Raw genomic sequence first — 18,829 nt, forward strand, 5'->3', positions numbered from 1 at the left:
GCACAACAACACTGCAGTCTAGCAAAGTCCCACAAAAAATGTGAAGCGCAACTGTTGGCTTTGCCCTGAGTGAGCTGTTGGAGTCTGTAGGAGTTGAGTAAGTCACACATTCATACTTGGAATGCGCGTTTTTTTTTTTTTTCCTCAAATTCACACTAGCATGTTTGCCATGTGTGTAGAGCGTCTGTTAGTGCTGCCATTCTCACCGCATTTCTATCTTCTACTGTATTTACAGGACATCAGCTTTATAATAATAGGCTCTGCAAGCATGTGCCTTTGTGTTGCCTGTGAAATGTCAGCGGATTTCACCACGTCGTTGTGCTGACCAAGTTTCGGCTCCTTCTGCATCGCTAACCATGACTCAAGGTGCTAAAAGGAAAAGCGTGGAGATAACAGTATGACATATAGCGTTAGAAACCACCTAAGCAAGTCTATTTGACTTCTGAAACCTGTTTGCGGTGAATGTCAGATGCTTTAGGCGTGCAGTTTGCTACAGTGCTAATTATCAGAGGTATTATTTGCTAGCTATTTTAGCTTCATAGTGACAGGCCTTAAACTAAAGACTAACAGCAGGTAACAAACTCAAATAGACTTGTGTCTGTTGTTTCTGACATACTAAAACACAACAGTTTCATAGGGTTTTTTTCAGCAGGCTTTGGCATGCAGTTTGCTAAGATGATAATGAGCAGATGCTCATATCAGCTGCCATGACTTGCTAGTTACATTAGCCTTGTAGGCTCTTAAACTAGAGAGACAGCAAATAATTTCAAACCTGATTATATAGTTTCCAAAACTGTTACATACTGTTAAATATTAATACAGATTGCATCACAGACAAAATGTAAAAGAAAAACAGTAGTACAAGTCAAAAAAGTATGATGCTGCTAAAAAGTCTGTGGCCAAAATGCTAATTAGCTGAAGCTACCTGATAGCTACTTTATCCTCATAGCACTAGTGCTAATAACTAACGAAACAAAGTTCAGACATCATGTGGGATTACCTAACAACTTGACACAGTTTGCAGTGAATGTGTAATGATTTCAAGGTGATTAGCATCACTTTCCTTTGATGATAATTCACACAGAAAATTAAAAAAGTTAAATTCAGATGCTAATTACAGATTGTAAAATCAGCTTCTATACTAGCTAGCTACATTAGCGTCATAGCGCCTGTGCTAACCCTGCATAGCATAGACCAGCATGCATTCTGTACTGGTCTAAGTTGGTCTGGTGCTGATATAGCTGATCACCCAGCATGGTCATGCTGGTTGAACAGCGTACCATCATCTAACACCCTGTTTTTACTGGCCAGCCACTCTATATTGTTTTTTGTTTTTTCTTTTTTTACCCCTAGCAGAGAACTAAAGAAACAACAAGCAAATAATATTAAAATGATTTACTTACATTTACAAATGTTAATTTTGTATCACGCTAAAATATGCAAAAAAAAGCACAGACCAGCATGAATTACATGCTGGACAGTCATCATGATGGCTGACCAACATACGAGCCTCCAAACCACAACATATGCTGGTTTTGCTGGTGAAAAAAACATCAGACACCAAACATGTCTTGGCTGATCGACTATGTTCAGGTTAGGGATGAAAATGCTACAAGTCTTTTGCCAAACAATTGATCCCATTTGTACTTTGGCTGCTTCATCCGATCAATAGCGATGCTTACTTGTTTGGTGAAGGCAGAGATGTGGATACGTTTGGGAATTTTCTGTAAATTATCGCTTTAAATTGCTCAAATGTTTTTTGTTTCTCTCTCTCTCTCTCCCTCTCTCTCTCTCTCTCTCTCTCTCTCTCTCAGAACGACGGATATCTCTCAGTGCATCCAGCAGGACCTTTAGCTTTAGCCTGCGCAGCCTGTCTGTTGGATGATTCATAACTTTCCCCTGTGCCTGTGGACAAGTGAGGGATTTTTCATCACAAATAATTGCTTTCTGGTAACAGGCTGTGCATTGCAAGCCTGACAACCCTTCCCATCTCTCTCTCTCTCTCTCTCTCTCTCTCTCTCTTTCTCTCTCTCTCTCTATCTTTCCTCCCCCGCTCTCTCTCACTCTCCCTAAGTGTCTGGCCTCTCCGATCCGCACCTTATTTATTTTAATTATTTTGATTTTCCCCACATGGCTGGCATGTGCGGTGCTGGGGGAAATAGCTGATGGCTGACATTCATTTGTCAATCTCACTGTGCTACCTGCCAATTACCCCAAAAAAAGACAGAAAAAAAGAAAAAAATACAGAAAGTTTGGCACCAGGCTATTACAAGGCAAGTCTTGGCTCTAACAAGCAAGCGTTAACGGGGCCAAAGTTGTTGTCTGTCGGTCTTTCTCTCTCCCTGTCTCCCTGTTCTGTCCCTGCCTCACTCGCCCTGTCTCGTTCCAGAAAGAAATAATAAGACGCCTGGCGGAGAGAGCGAGGGGTGAAAAGGAAACACATTGTGTCGTTATAACTTTGCCGCCCAGCGTTCAGTCTGGGTGACAGCTGATCTAGGAGACCCTTAAACACACACACACACACACACACACACACACACACACACACACACACACACACACACACTCATAGACCTGTGACAGATGCCCTCAGCCATGCCTTGTTGCACTGTGCTCGGGCTGATAGAGAACGTGGGTGTTGTTCATTATGGTAGCCTAATCATTATCCTGGTCAAGTTCAGCCTTGTATTTATAGAGGTGTGTGTATATATAGAGGTCAGTGAGGGATCATGTAGAACAGTTTTTTTTCTTATCAAAATTCCACAGCGGTGCACCCACTTCACTCCCACCATCAGATTGTAATGGGAAAACTTTTTGTCCAAATTTTGGGCTTCTATAATAGGAGTTGAAGTGGAGAGCAATCGTACACATGCACATAGTACCTGCATGTATACAAGTCAGAGAACACACTTCATTAAGTCACTCAGGAGATATTTTTTTGGGCATCAGATATAAGATGGTTTCCAAAACTGGACTTCAAAAACTGATGAAAAGCTAGAGAGAAAATGAGACTACTATAACAACCAACTGGAAGACCTGACAGACACCAAAACCGTCCTCATCAGATAAGCTGAACTTAAAGCTTTCCTCTTTGAGCAAGAGGAGAAAATCAAGCTGCTTCAGATCTGAAAACATCCACTGGTGTTTCTGTCTGTCCTTCCACTGTGAGAAGACAACTCAGTGCTATGGGTCTGGAAGGATGTGTACCCAGAGGATGTGTAGTGAGGAGAACTGCCACTTAGTAATGTCTACTTGTTCTGTCCAATGCTAGAGAGTGCTCCAGAGTGAGCTCAAAATGAAAGGGTTAATACGGAGCATTTGAGCAAAATCATAGCTTGTAAGGGTTTAAACATTGTTGTGTAGAAGAATACATTAATTTCCTGAACAGCAGGAAACATTTCAACACTGGTGTTATATTTCTGAGTGCTTTTGAACTCAGTACTCAGTAGCAGTAATGCTAGTCAATCAGTGTTCAGCAGCAGTAATGCTAAGCAATTTGCAGCAGTAATGTTAACCAATCAGTACTCAGTAGCAGCAATGCTAACCAGTCAGTTCTCAGTAGCAGCAATGCTAACCAGTCAGTTCTCAGTAGCAGTAATGCTAACCAATCAGTATTCAGTAGCAGTAATGCCAGCTAATTAGCACTAGTAGGAGTAAGGCCAACCAATCAGTATTCAGTAGCAGCAACTAACCAGTCAGTTCTCAGAAGCAGTAATGCTAACCAATCAGTACTCAGGAGCAGTAATGCTAACCAATCAGTATTCAGTAGCAGTATTGCCAATAAATCAGTACTCTTTCTCAGTAATGCCAAAGAATCAGCACACAGTAGCAGTAATGCTAACCAATCAGTACTAGGTAGCAGTAACGAGAACCAATAAGCAATCAGTGGCAGTAATGCCAACCAGTCAGTACTTAGTAGCAGTAATGCCAACCAATCAGCACTTAGTGAGATCATGATGTTGGAAGATCAATTATGAATCACTCCAACTCATCCCAAAGGTACTGGATGGAGCTCAGTCACTCCAGAGAACACAGTTCCATTGCTGGGGGCTTTATTCCCCTCTAGCCAATGCTTAGCACTGGGCATGATGGAAGGCTCATGTGCAGTTGCTCCAGCGCATCCCATTCTGTTGGTCAGTGCTTTTCTATGGAAATCATACAAGCTGTGTGAAGACTTATGGATACAGTGTATATGTGCATCCTTACATATACACATACTTTCAACAAACTAGCACACAATCAAGCTACTTAAACGGGTGATAAATTCACTTCAACCCAAACTCACATTCATCTCTTCTGTTTATTCTGAAAACGAGAGGAAAGAGTCTTAGCTAACAGTCACTGCATCATTTCATGGAAGAACAAAGAGCCGAGAGCAGAAACAACAAACAAATGCAGTAAATTAATGGTGTGCTGTTATATTTAAAAGAACACGACGGCGAAGGAGAAAGCCATTGATCTGCTTGTCAATTAAAGCAAAGAAAGGCTGAAGCACGCATTCAGCATCCTGTGATCTGTGGACACACGAGTACACTTCACAAAACATCATTTTTTTTCTGGAAAAAGTGCTCTGTATTTGCATCTTTGCTGCTATGAAGTCCAAAAAAGGGAATCATTTAGAGCACATACACAAATACATTTGTTTAAAGCAACTGTTCAGCACAAACATCTCATTTGGCTCCCCAACTCCCAAAATGTTGTAAATCAGCCCAGACATGTTTGATGTCTGAAGTTTGCTTTTTTGGTTTTACCACTGGAGCTATGAAATTAATAGTAACAAGTAATGCGAGCTTATATTACAATTTAGCAATTAGCATGGTGCTAACTCTCTGCATAAATCATCACAGACTTGTCTCAAGCTGTGTGGAGTTGTTCAGTATCTCTAATAGATTTGGTTTTGTGGTTTCTGCTGCTGTTATCTATAAACATGGGTTGAGGTGCAAAGAGAGAAAAACATATGTTTTTCTGTATCTTTGTGATAAAACAGTGCAAAAATACAGCTCAAACATCTCCTGAATCTGTAGAGGCACTCTTTCCATTCCATCTTATCACAAAATCATATGTGACTCACATCCGAAGTTATGAGGCTGTAAAGAGGGGCTGAGACACACATTATCCACTTCTCACCATGTGGACCATGTGGATTCGTATGTCTCTCTCCATTTTGTCTTAAACTGACCAATGGACACTGAGGAAATCACTAAGCACTGACCATCACGCCAGAAACCTGAAGTTGCGGTTTTGGAAAGTAGTGATGAAGATAAGAGCATTTTGATAAGAAACATATGAGTATCATCCTACATGAAGAGCCTTTAGAGGAGAATTTAAGAAGAGATGCACAAATTGAGAAAATACCCTCAGACCCCAGAGGGTTCAGCATTACATTTCCATATAACAAACTTTTAATTGGTTTATCCTCTATGAAACTGGTCATTTCAAACCCTGCATATAACCAATTGCAAAGCCAAATCTAAAGCCTTTACTAAACTCTTAACCTTAATGAATCCACTATGACATTATTAAATCATTTATAAAACCTGTATAAAACTCTTAACCCATTAAGAGTCTCAGGCTTATCGCAATCTAAGGCTTATTATTCAGTAACTACACAATGCCACAATGCAAACTGAGCCTGAACAATTTTTAGGTCTTAGAAGTGTGTAATAAAACTTATGGGCCCTGAGCATTTAAGGGGTTTATAAAACCCTGTATAAACCCCTGTACATAGAAATGATCATATTCTCATATGCACAGCAGTGGGAAACTGGACTGATGCTTTCAACTCAGTCAGGGACAACAAGCCTTGCTCATTAGCACCAAACACCGGTGGGATTACCAAAAGCAAAGTGGCTGTTAGTGGTAGAAGCATTTCGGCACCTGTTCTGACAGGTAAGCACTTAATTTAGTATGTTTTTTATATCATCCCTCCCTACAGTGCGTGTTTGATCCAGCAAAAAATGTCAAGTCAGTTAAAGAAGAATAACAAGCTGTTTCTTTTGGGTATTGGGGTGTGTGTGTGTGTGTGTGTGTATATGTGTGTGTGTATATGTGTGTGTGGGTAGGAGGGGGGGGGGGGGGGGGGGGGGTGTTGCTTTTCTCTTTTTCCTCCCATCAGCATATTTTAAGAAGCATTTGTAAAAAAAGTAGGAAGGTATCAGCTTCAGGTTGCTTTGTGCTTCTTTTATATAGCAGCTGTAGCTCACAGATTCCACATGCTAGTTCCACATGCTGATCCACTTTACTGACCAACGTGGACATGCACGCTCATTAGCTCCTCAGTTAAAGTTCCAGAAAAGACAGGTAAAAATATGATTATGTGATACTTAAATTGAGCATTGAATTCAAAATTTTGCACAGTTTGAATAAAAAAAGGAAAAATAATTTAAATCAAATTTTAAAAAATGTGTTTTTATGTTCTCATTTTGGGTGAGGAGATTGGGAAACACATATTGGGATAATTTTCTGGTGGGACAAATCAAATATCCTCGCAAACCAACTTTGGGCAGCCCCAAAAAATACTTATTAACATACACACTGGGTAGAATGAATTAACTGCATGTTCCTTTTTTGCATGCTTTTGGTGTTTTTTTATTCAGTCTTGGTTGCCAGGTGTCTCTAAAGTAACCAGGTTTGCTGTTATGTAGGTTTATTTCTTGTTAGTTTAAAGCTGTTTCAGATTGGTTGCTGGCTTGTTATCTGTGGTCACAACTGTTAACAAAAACAGTTTTCAGGCATGTTTTCTGCAAATGTGCCAGGGAGTGACTGACAATGAATGCATTTATAAGTGGTTGCATTAACAATACACTCTGATTTCTCATATTGGGGGAAGGTCTAAATCTGATCGAGGCTGGATTTGAGCTCAGTAATGTGGTTTTTCAGTACATGTAAACTCTTACTCTGATTTCTTTCGTTCATCTCAGTCTGTAAGTGTGAAAAAAGAGCGCTGTCCCAGAAACGGCAAGTGATGCAGGTGTTGTGTTAAGCAACGCTTTTGGAGCGACGCTGAAACCAAATACATACCTGACAAAAAGAAGAAATTTAATATATTTTTTCATTTTCTGAGACCCAGAAGGAAAAACAGCTTAGAAGATATCTGCATGTGTAAATGATGTTCTTTCTAGATAGATATTCATATTTTCCAATAAAGTGTCTTAATACTTTAGAAAAGCATGACGATGAGGTTTACATTACATTTAAGTCATGTCTTATTCTGTGAATTTATTGGTTGGTTGCAAACCAGAAATCCAATTACTGCATCTTTCATTTAGACCTATAATTTCCCATTATCTGATTATCCAAGCACATATAAACAAACTGAACTGATCAATGACAAAACCTGATTTTCTGCAGTTATCAGATAATAAGATGCATGAAAACACTAACTGACTGGAGCATTTTTTCCCAAATGATTCTGCCATTGCCTTAAATGATAAAAAATTGCTTAAACATTTTAATTGTAGGTAAATGGTGAGGTTGAATTTTACTTTGAATTTAAGGTAATCGTTGCTAAGCAGCAACAATGGCCACTAAGCCACTGGAATGTCACGATTGGCTCCTCCCACTCCATGTGCTTTTTGTTTTGGTCTTCCATGTGCGTTTGTTTCTGTTCATGCCCCTTGTTTTGTGACTCCGCCCCTGATTGTTTTCTCCTGTCCCTCATCTTCCCAGTGTCTTATTTAAGCCCTGTGTTTGCCCTTTGTTTTCTGTATGTGTGTTATCTGCTGTGTTGGATGTTCTGTTGCGTTCTGGTGTCTGTCATGTCTGCCCCCCGATCTATCCATGTTAGCTATGTGAACCTGGACCATTATGACTATGACCCTGGATTTGCCCTTAATAAATCTCGCTTATCTTGGCACGTGCATCCCCCTCCTCGCTCCGCGTTACAGAAAGACCAGTGACCAAAGGATGCAGCGAGTAAGCGAGACTCTGGTATGTGGTTGTTCCGTTGGGACTAAACTCCGGCAGTTTCTAAGCAGCCCGAGTTCGACATGTCCCAACACCACCAAACCGGAGACAGCAAATCCCCTTGTGCTGATGGAACATGAGCGTCTCATCGGTCCTGTAAGAAGGCGAAGGGCCTTCCCGCTTTGTGTCTGGACGATGAGAGCTCAGGTAAGTGCCTTGGGTCTGCCCGTCTTGAGCAATGCTGCAGGGAGGAGCGACCTGGAGAACTGGAGAACTCCCATGCAGACACAGGGAGAACATGCAGAGAGGACCCCAGTCACCCTGCCGGGGAATCGAACCCAGGCCCTTCTCGCTGTGAGGCAACAGGGCTACCCACCATGCCAATTACCTAATTTTATAATAAATATGTAAGATAATCCTTTATTAGTCCCACAACATGGAAATTCTTAATTTACAATACATACAGGTCCATGTTTACACTTTTTACTTTTTTTTTTTTTTTTTTTACAATAATTTGGGAAGAGCATGGAAAAAATGGAAAAATTTAGTAAAAGTTGTAAAGACATAAATCAGTAGTCTTAGGGAAGAGGGTCTGCAGTCGTGTCTTGGATAAATATTTCAAGCTAAACTCAGAACTTGCAGGAGTTTCTTGCCTAGAAGGGCACGAGGGCGTCCACCTTCAGAAAGAACCTGTCGTTCGCACTGAGCTAATTTTCCGTTCAGCAGGGCAAGTCCTGAAATTCCCTCTCATGGGCTGAGTTGGTAAACAAGCACCTTTTTTGGCCTTTTATGCAGAAAGAAAGCAGAATGGGATTTGAATGCTTTTCATTGTTGGAATTCATCATCCTCCGTTCTCTCTTGGCTGTTTGGCATGAGCCTTGTGCAATTAAAATGAAAACACAGATTGCTGTGATGTGCCCCGCTAAATGCCACTGGGTTTAAAGCCGGCCAGAGCATCGTATCTGCATTCATAATTATTTTGAAAACATGAGCATGGAACGAGGAGATGCAAACACATGGGGGCTTTAAAGCTCTCGCGTGCTTCTTATGGAAAAACAATAATAATGACTTTGTGGAACAGGTGGCGACTCAAGTGGAGGCTAAATATGAGATGAACCTGTCAACGTTTGTCATCAAAAAGCTGTTGCTTTGTGCTCGGAAAGGGGATTTCTGTGCACATGCACTGATCTTTGGCAGCTTTGCCCTCCCCTACTGAGTAATAGCGTTCATACTGAGCGCCTAATGGCCCCTTGACTCATCTGTGAGGGAAGCAATCCAGCACACAGATTATTTCAGCTCTACCTCACCCTGCCAACAGGGAGCTTCAGACACACTGATACTGCTAACGATACACACACACACACACACAACCCCCCCCACACACACTCTGACATTCACACTGTTAGGTCCTTTGTATGTTCTAAAATACATTAACATAACTTCATAACAGCCAAAGCTAAGCATATTAGCATTTCTTTATTTTGCTGTATTATTTAAATGTAATTGCTTTTGATTTTTTTTTAAATCATTAAGATCTCTACAAAGGCATTCTTGTAAGGAGTATGGATGAATAATCCGGTTCCATCTTAAACAAAAATGATTAAAATTAGGTGTTTATCATAAAGTGGGAAGTAGAACGTCTGGGAAGTAGAAGATTGTTGTGTCTAATAAAGTGGCTCCATAGTATAAATACAGGTAGTGTTTCTCATAAAATGGCCATTTACTGGAAGAACAAGGTCGGTGGTGGCACAGTGGCGTGGTGGGTAGCGCTCTCGCCTCACAGCAAGGAGGGCCTGGGTTCGATTCCCTGTCCGGGCGACCTGGGTCCTCTCTGTGTGGAGTTTGCATGTTCTCCCCGTGTCTGCGTGGGTTTCCTCCGAGTTCTCCGGTTTCCTCCCACAGTCCAAAGACATGCAGTCAGGCCAGTTGGACATGCTAAATTGCCCCTGTGTGTGAGTGACTGTGTCTGCCTGTCTGTCTGCCCTGTGATGGACTGGCGACCTGTCCAGGGTGTATCCTGCCTTCCGCCCGAAGACTGCTGGGATAGGCTTCAGCACCCCCTAGCGACCCTGATGGAGAAGCGGCTTAGAAAATGGATGGATGGATGGATGGAACAAGGTCGGTGTTTCTAATAAAGTGGCCACTTAGAGGAAGCACTAGGTTGCTGTTTCTAATAAAGTGGCCATTTTGAGGAAGCACAAGGGTGTTGTTTCTAAAGATGTGGCTACTTAGTGGAAGCAGAGGGTGGGTGTTTCTAGTAAAGTGTCAAATTATTGGAAGAACAATGTTGGTGTTTCTAATAAAACGGCGGAAGTATAGTGGAAGTATAAGGCAGATGTTTCTAAAAATGTGGCCACTATTCTTTTCTAAACTAAACAAACTCTGAAGTGTTTATGAAAGCTGTTTAGTTTGGAGGGAATGTGCCAGGACTGTGCAAATCATCCATTAGAGTGTGGCACTGGAGCTGTGCGGTTCATGCGGTGCAGATGGAGAAACAGCTGATGCTGGAAAGCTCAGAAGTGCGAGGTGACTGAGCCGTCTGTATATTTAGATGGCCGTCTTTTACAGCTATTTCCAGCCGCAGCCTTGTATGCGTGTGTGCGTGTATGAGTTGGGACGGGACCGATCCATCAGCCTGATTGATTTATCGGCTGGAGCTCGTCTCCTGCTCTGCTTTTAATGAGCCAGTCAGAGCCCTCACACAGACACACACACACACACACACCTCAGAGCTCAAACAGTGTGTATGGAATAAGTAACTAACGGGGCAATCAATGCCAACAGACACCGATATCCCGCCTGAAACAGAGAGAGAGAGAGAGGAGGGGGAAGCCTGATACAGATAAAGTATGAGAGAAAGATGGATTGGGATAAAGTAAAAGTGAGGGAAGGAAATAAAGTGATCGGATAAGATAGAGAAGGTAAAATGAGAAAGGGAGAGTAACAGGAAAAAAGAAAAAAGATAAAGAAACAGAAAGAATGGAAACAAAAAGCAAAGGAAGGTAAAAGGAAGAGAGTACTTAAAGAAAGCAGGAGATAGACAATAAATGAGACAAGGAAACAGAATTAGTCAGAAAGTGAATCAGAAACACAACAGTGAGAGCAAAATAGAAATCACACTATGACAAAAGATAAAAAAGATAAATATAGAGGATAGGAAAGAGAGAGCAAAAAAGAGAAAAAGATGGGGGAAAAGAAAAATAGAAAACAAACAAAAAAACAAGAAACAGAAAGAGCAAAAAAAGAAATTTTTAGTGTCAGTAATGAAAGAAGAGAGCAAGAAATATACAGACAGAGAGAAAGAATGTAAAGAAAGTAAAGAGAAGCAGTGAGAAAAACAGGCAAAGAGAAAGGGAAATAGAGGGGACAAGTGAGTGAGAGAGTGAATGAAGGGAAAAGATGGAGAAATAGATAGAGGGAAAATGAGGGTGAGAGAGAAAATACGAGAGTATGTACACAGAAGAAAGAATGAAAGAGAGAGAAAGAAAAATAAGGTACAAGGAGAAATAGAGAAAGAAAATGGTGAGAGAGAGAGCAAGTAAAATGAGAGAGAGAATGAAAGTGAGAAAGAAAAGGCAGAGGGTGAAAACGAGGAAAAGAAAGAAAATGAGAAAGTGAAAGAGAGAGAGAAATGAGGGAGAAAGATTTAGATTCAGACTTTTATTCAGTCACTTCAAATCATAATTACAAATACTTCAAGAATATTATGCCAGCCCCAAGAACTGGCAAGGACTAACTCACCCCAGTGCAGAAAAATCATTATAACACCATTCAAATTCAAATCCAAGTTGTTCATTGCTTTATAGAAGTTAAACTCAAACGTAATCCTAGATTTCACTAGAGCAATAAACAGAGATAAGACATCATGACCAGATCTGTTCTCTGCTTTGTTTCATCTTGAATTGTAAATCGCAAGCTTAGCCTGGCCAACAACAACATTAAGAAGTTGGCATTTCTTGCTTTCTGTTTGGTTATAACTGGATGAAAAGCATGTGACATAAAAAATTCCTCACACTTCATGAACAAGAAACTCAGTGTATCAAAGAGCAGTCTTGCACATTCTAAAAAACAGTGAAAAATCATCTTTCCAAAATCACAAAACATACATTTATCATTGACATGGATTAATAACAGACACAAAAAAGTTCCCAGCTACAGCCACATGCAAAATTCTCCACTGGAGAAGATCTCTTTGTTAAAGGGGGTTTATACAACACCATTCAAACCGGTCGCTTATCCATCCCTAGCCCAACTTTTCCTCTCCACACCGTATCTGCCCTCCCGTTCAATACTGATTTGTTAAAAACCTTAATACAACACTTGTAGAGAATTTTACCTGAGGCTGTGCCCCTACTTTGGTCTTGCAGTCCATTCAGGTAGAATAATGGACCAGACATGTCTTTAAAATCAGGAGTGAGGCCAGTTTTTGGGAATGGATCCCCTCCATTGGGCACAGCACTCCCACTCCAGCAGTTTTCTAGTAAGGAGCAATCTTCTTGGTCCAGCGGTTTCCCCCACAGGTCAAAAACACTCCTTGCATGGTGAATGGATCTCTGGCCTAAACCGGAAACAATGGTCCCGGCATCCCCCAGTCCTGGTCCAGCTGCATCCACTACATGCCGTTGTTTGACCATGTTGGAGGCAGACAGAGTCAGAGTGAGGCCAGGTACACCTTCACTCGCCACGTCCAGGCGTGACCCTTTTATCAGTGGCTTCTCCAGCAGCCAGAAAAGGGAATTGTTTGGTTCCAGTCTGTCAGACTTAAACAATGCCCAAAATGTACACAATCCATGATAACAAAATGGTAATCCACTCAGGCATAGCTTCTTATAGTCCATTAGAAACAAAGCAATATCCAGGCCAATGCTATCTGCTCCATGCAGAATTGCACTGGACACCTTTCTACCCACAGAACCAGTCAAAAATTTTTGAATAAAAAGTAGCCAGCCTTGTCATGTGAGCAAGGCCCTGTCCACCTTCCTCCTTAGCAAGAAAAAGCTTACCTTAAGAGACCCAAAAGAAGTCCACCATGGTGGCTTGCAAACAAGCCAGCAGCTACTAATACTCTTCCTCTGAATGACATTTGTGAGCGAATCCACTTCCATCGTGCTAGCCTACCCTATGTTTTGTCCACTACACCCTCCCAGCTCTTTCGTCATGTAGCCTCATCCCCAAGTTAGACACCTAAAAATCACTCGTCCGTTTCCCCACTGCACAGGCCTCGATCTTCCGTTTGTTCCCAAAATCCTGAACAGCAGACACTAAATGATCAATATCCGCTTGCCCATTTACCATAATCTTTACATCATCTGCATAGGCAGAAATGCGATGTTAAACATCATACTGGGGTAGCACGAAGCCTTTGATTTTGGATCAAAGTCTATTCAGCAGTGGTTTGATGGCAAGAAAATACAGCATTACAGACAAAGCATAACCTTGCCATATGTCACGCTCAGCCTTAAAGGCAGTGCTAAAACCACCATTAATCTTCAGCACACTCTCAGTGTCCTGGTACAATACCTTTACTGTAGCAAAAGGTACAGTACCTTGACCAAAAGCCTCGAGAGTGTACCACAGAAACTGATGCTCGACTCAATCAAAAGCTTTTTCTTGATCTAATGAAATGAGACCAGAATTAAAATTTCTCTTTGGAAATTTCCAAAAAATCCCTCACTCTAAACAAATATTATCTGTAATAGACGTGCCAGGTACACAATATCTGGTTTAAGTGAATGACATGCCCCATCACTTCTCTTTCCTTAATAGCCAGAGCTTTGGAGAACACCTTGAGATCAGTGCACAGCAGACTCACCAGTCTCCAGTCTGCAGGTCTCTCTTCTTTGGCAGATCACAGCCCTCCTGCAGCTTAATGGCAGAGAACCCTCTGCCAAGGTCTTGTTCAGAGAGGCCAACAAGTTTGCACTGAGCTTTGCCCAAAAGGCCTTATAAAACTCCATTAGAAGGCCATCAATGCCTCGGGCAGTCCCACCCTCCATGCTCTGCAAAGCGACATAGAGCTCCTGCTCACCGAGGGGCCTTTCCAGCTCTGCATTCAGCTGCTTAGAGACCTTTGAAAGACCTGTATAAAAGCTTGAAGCCAGTTTTCCATTCTCCTCATACTTACTCCTGTACAATACAGAATAGAATCGTACAGCCTGGGATCAGTAAGCTCTTGCCCGTCTTCAGAGCACAGAGAGTGAATATAATGGCTCTGGCCATTCTTTATTTCCAAATTAAAGAAAAACTTAGATGGGCCATTCAACTGCTTCAAACTTTAATAACTGGACCAGAGCCTCCTGTGCTCTAAAACCCATCAGGTTTGCAAGGGTTCTTTTTTACATTTTAGATCTGTAGTGTGACTCTGGTCTCCAGTAGAATCTAACAATGTTTGCAAATAAAGAATCTCAACTTCTCATGGAGTCAGTAATGTGTTATGAGACATTGAATGTGTACTGTTGACCCTTCTCACAGTCCCACCACTGTCACAAATTACTGAAGTACTGCTTTCTTGCATGAAAATTATCCCAAAAACCTGAGAACACTTATTTAAAATTCTAATCACACAGTAAAGAGGTGATAAAATGCCAATAAGCACTTTTAGGTTGCAGTAAACCATACTGTGATCAGAAAAAAAAAAACACAAAAGAAAAGGCAGAAAGAAAATGAGAGAAAGAGAGGAAATGAGAGACAGAGAAAGAGAAAATAGAGAAAAAGAAAAAGAGAGAGAAAATGAGAGAAAGAGAATGAGAAAGAAAAACTGAAGGAGAAAGAGAATGAGACCGAGAGAGAGAGAGAGAGAGAGAGAGAGAGAGAGAATGAGAGAGAATGAAGAGGGAGAGAAATTGAGAGAGAATGAGAGAAGGGAGAAAATGAGAGAGAACGAGAGAGGGTGAGAAAAGGAGAAAATGAGAGACAGAATGTGAGAAAAAATGAAGGAGAAAGAGAATGAGACAGAAATTGAGAAAGGGAGAGAAAATGAGAGAGAATGAGAGAGGGGAGAAAACGAGAGAATGAGAGAAAGGAGAAAACGAGAGATAATGTGAGGGGAGAAAACGAGAGAGAATGTGAGGGGAGAAAATGAGAGAAAGGAGAAAATGAGAGAGAACAAGAGATGGTGAGAAAACGAGAGAATGAGAGGGGAGAAAACGAGAGAAATTGAGAGAGGGGAGAAAACGAGAAAGAATGAGAGAGGGGAGAAAATGAGAGAATGAGAGAAAGGAGAAAATGAGAGAGAACAAGAGATGGTGAGAAAACAAGAGAATGAGAGGGGAGAAAATGAGAGAATGAGAGGGAAAGAAAACAAGAGAAAATGAGAGGGAAAGAAAACAAGAGAGAATGAGAGAGTTGGAGAAAACGAGAGAATGAGAGAGGGAGAGAAAACGAGAGAGAATGAGAGAGGGGGAGAAAACGGGAGAGAATGAGAGAGGGGAGAAAACGGGAGAGAATGAGAGAGGGGAGAAAACGGGAGAGAATGAGAGAGGGGAGAAAACAGGAGCGAATGAGAGGGGGAAAAAACGGGAGAGAATGAGAGAGGGGGAGAAAACGAGAGAGAATGAGAGAGGGGGAGAAAACGAGAGAGAATGAGAGAGGGGGAGAAAACGGGAGAGAATGAGAGAGGGGGAGAAAACAGGAGAGAATGAGAGAGGGGGAGAAAACGAGAAAGAATGAGAGAGGGGAGAAAACGAGAGAGAATGAGAGAGGGGGAGAAAACGAGAAAGAATGAGAGAGGGGAGAAAACGGGAGAGAATGAGAGAGGGGAGAAAACGAGAAAGAATGAGAGAGGGGAGAAAACGGGAGAGAATGAGAGAGGGGAGAAAACGAGAGAGAATGAGAGAGGGGAGAAAACGAGAGAGAATGAGAGAGGGGAGAAAACGAGAGAGAATGAGAGAGGGGGAGAAAACGAGAAAGAATGAGAGAGGGGAGAAAATGAGAGAATGAGAGAAAGGAGAAAATGAGAGAGAACAAGAGATGGTGAGAAAACGAGAGAATGAGAGGGGAGAAAATGAGAGAATGAGAGAGGGGAGAAAACGAGAGAGAATGAGAGAGGGGAGAAAATGAGAGAGGGAGAGAAAACTGGAGAGAATGAGAGTGGGGAGAAAAAGAAAGAATGAGAGAGGAAGAGAAAACGAGAGAATGAGAGGGGGAGAAAATGAGAGAATGAGAGAGGGGAGAAAACGGGAGAGAATGAGAGAGGGGAGAAAACGGGAGAGAATGAGAGAGGGGAGAAAACGAGAGAGAATAAGAGAGGGGAGAAAACGGGAGAGAATGAGAGAGGGGAGAAAACGAGAGAGAATGAGAGAGGGGAGAAAACGAGAGAGAATGAGAGAGGGGAGAAAACAAGAGAGAATGAGAGAGGGGGAGAAAACGAGAAAGAATGAGAGAGGGGAGAAAATGAGAGTGTCTGTGTTTACATGCAAGGATTTTTGCCAATCCGATTGAAAACAATCGGATTACAGACTCAGAGTGAGGTGTTTATTCTCACTCTGCTCACCAATCTGATGAAAATCTTCGTTTACATGCTCACTACAAGTAATCCGACGCAGAATGATGCGCATGCGTGGAGCAGCGCTGAGAGTAAACGCTACCATGACAGCGAACATCACGTGAGGTCCGGTCGGCGTGAGATGAGTTTCCAGTTGGCGCGCTTGTGTTTTTAATGGCTTTAAACTGATGTCAGGCTCAGGAAAATGTCCTTTACATGTACGTAAGACGTCATGCTCTGAGATACATAAGCTGGACGTCCGTCCCACCGCCGTCTTTTAAAGCTCAGAGTATAAACCTCGTCTCCTCTGCAGACAAGCTTCTGCTCCGCCATGCTGAGCGGTATAAACCTTTCGCTATAACGCAACGCGCATGCGCAGAACGTTCTTACACCGTCTGATTGGAGTGTAATCGGATTCAGGCGTTTACACGGATAATATTCTTCTATTTAACGGATTATTTAGAGGTTTACCCACCTTGTTCAATCGGATAGAAAATGTATTCCAAATGGCCTCAATCGGATTAGTCTATTCCGATTGAGGTGTTTACATGGACGTATTCTATTCCGATTGAGCTATTAATCAGATTATTAACGGATTATCAGGCTGCATGTAAATGTGGCTAATAAGAGAGGAAGAGAAAACTAGAGACAGAATGAGAGGAGAGAAAAAGAGAACGAGAGAAGGAGACAGAATGAGAGAGAATGAGAGAGAAAATAGGAGGGGGAAGAAAATGAGAGCTGGCAAAACAGAAGCTGACTTCACAGCTTAGTGTTTGACAGTTTCTCATTGCAGATTAAATGTATCAGGAACCCGGTTCAGCTAAAGTGGAAAAAAAAAAAAATGGAGGCTAAAGTGTTGCTTATGTGTAACAAAGGACTCTGAATGTCGTGCCTGTATACCTTGCTGAAATGTTTAAATTGGAGCAGTTTTATTTAACAGTGGAAGGTTTATATTCGGCTAGTTTTGTTGATTTTTGTTAGGAAAAACCTGAAATTATTGACTTTGCTTAGCGTAAATTTTTGTTGGATACCACACCATTGGTTGTGTAAGTTTGATTGTTGGTTACACTTAAACTCACTTTTTGGTGACCTTTTTGTATATTTGCAGTTTTCTTTCTGTTTCTTTCAGGCACAGGATTAAATGCAATGTCTTTTTCGCACTGTCAGATGGTCTGGTGGAGATTCACAAACATTCTAGCAGTTAGGGTTTGACAGTAACTAAAAGTAGTGCACTACTTTTCAAAAAGTAGCTAAAAAGTAGCCACTACTTTTCAAAAAGTAGCTAAAAGTAGTGCACTACTTTTCAAAAAATAGCTAAAAAGTAACCACTACTTTTCAAAAAGTAGCTAAAAGTAGTGCACTACTTTTCAAAAAATAGCTAAAAAGTAACCAGTACTTTTCAAAAAGTAGCTAAAATGTAGCCACTGCTTTTCAAAAAGGAGCTAAAAAGTAACCAGTACTTTTCAAAAAGTAGCTAAAAGTAGCTACTACTTTTCAAACAGTAGCTAAAAAGTAGCCATTACTTTTCAAAAAGCAGCTAAAAAGTAGCCACTACTTTTCAAAAAGCAGCTAAAAAGTAACCAGTACTTTTCAAAAAGTAGCTAAAAGTAGCTACTACTTTTCAAACAGTAGCTAAAAAGTAGCCATTACTTTTCAAAAAGCAACAAAAAAGTAGCCACTACTTTTCAAAAAGCAGCTAAAAAGTAGCCACTACTTTTCAAAAAGCAGCTAAAAAGTAGCCACTACTTTTTCTGGAAAAGCAGCTAAATTGTAGCTAGCTACATTTTTGGAAAGTTGCTATGAAGTAGTTAGCTGCTAATTTTTCAGTGTCTATCCCAACCCTGAGTATGCTGTACAATTGGTAGAAATGGAGATGATTTACAGTGAATGAGTAGAGAACGAAGGGCTGCACGGAGGGCAGGAAACAGAGGAGTGACAGAGGGATGGAGAAAGTGCAAGTAATTTTAGAGAGTTGAAAAATAAGAGAGTGAAGTGAGAGAAAGAGACAGGATTAACTCAGAGCAATAGAAGGGGATGACAGGAGAGAGAAGAGAAAAATCAGAGAGAGAGATACAGAGAGAGAGAAAGAGGGAGAGAGAGAGGGAGAGAGAGGGAGAGAGAGAGAGAGAGAGAGAGAGAGAGAGAGAGAGAGAGAGAGAGAGAGAGAGAGCTGGAGCAGCAGGAGAAGGCTGATTGCCACTTCTCTGTCAGTTTTGGCTCTAATTATGGCCTCATATCTCTCTCTCTCTCTCTCTCTCTCTCTCTCTCTCTCTCTCTCTCTCTCTGCTGCTCAGCAGCTGGATGCCAATTTTCAGCAGCATTAAGCCACCGGTGCCTGGCATTTAGCGGCATCGCCATGCCAACCTACGATTTGGACGGGCAATAATGAGCAAGAGAGAGACAGAGAGAGAGAAATGGAAGGGAGAAAGAAAACGAGAAACA

Source organism: Pygocentrus nattereri, chromosome 8, assembly GCF_015220715.1.
Source record: "Pygocentrus nattereri isolate fPygNat1 chromosome 8, fPygNat1.pri, whole genome shotgun sequence".
Taxonomy (NCBI): Eukaryota; Metazoa; Chordata; class Actinopteri; order Characiformes; family Serrasalmidae; genus Pygocentrus; species Pygocentrus nattereri.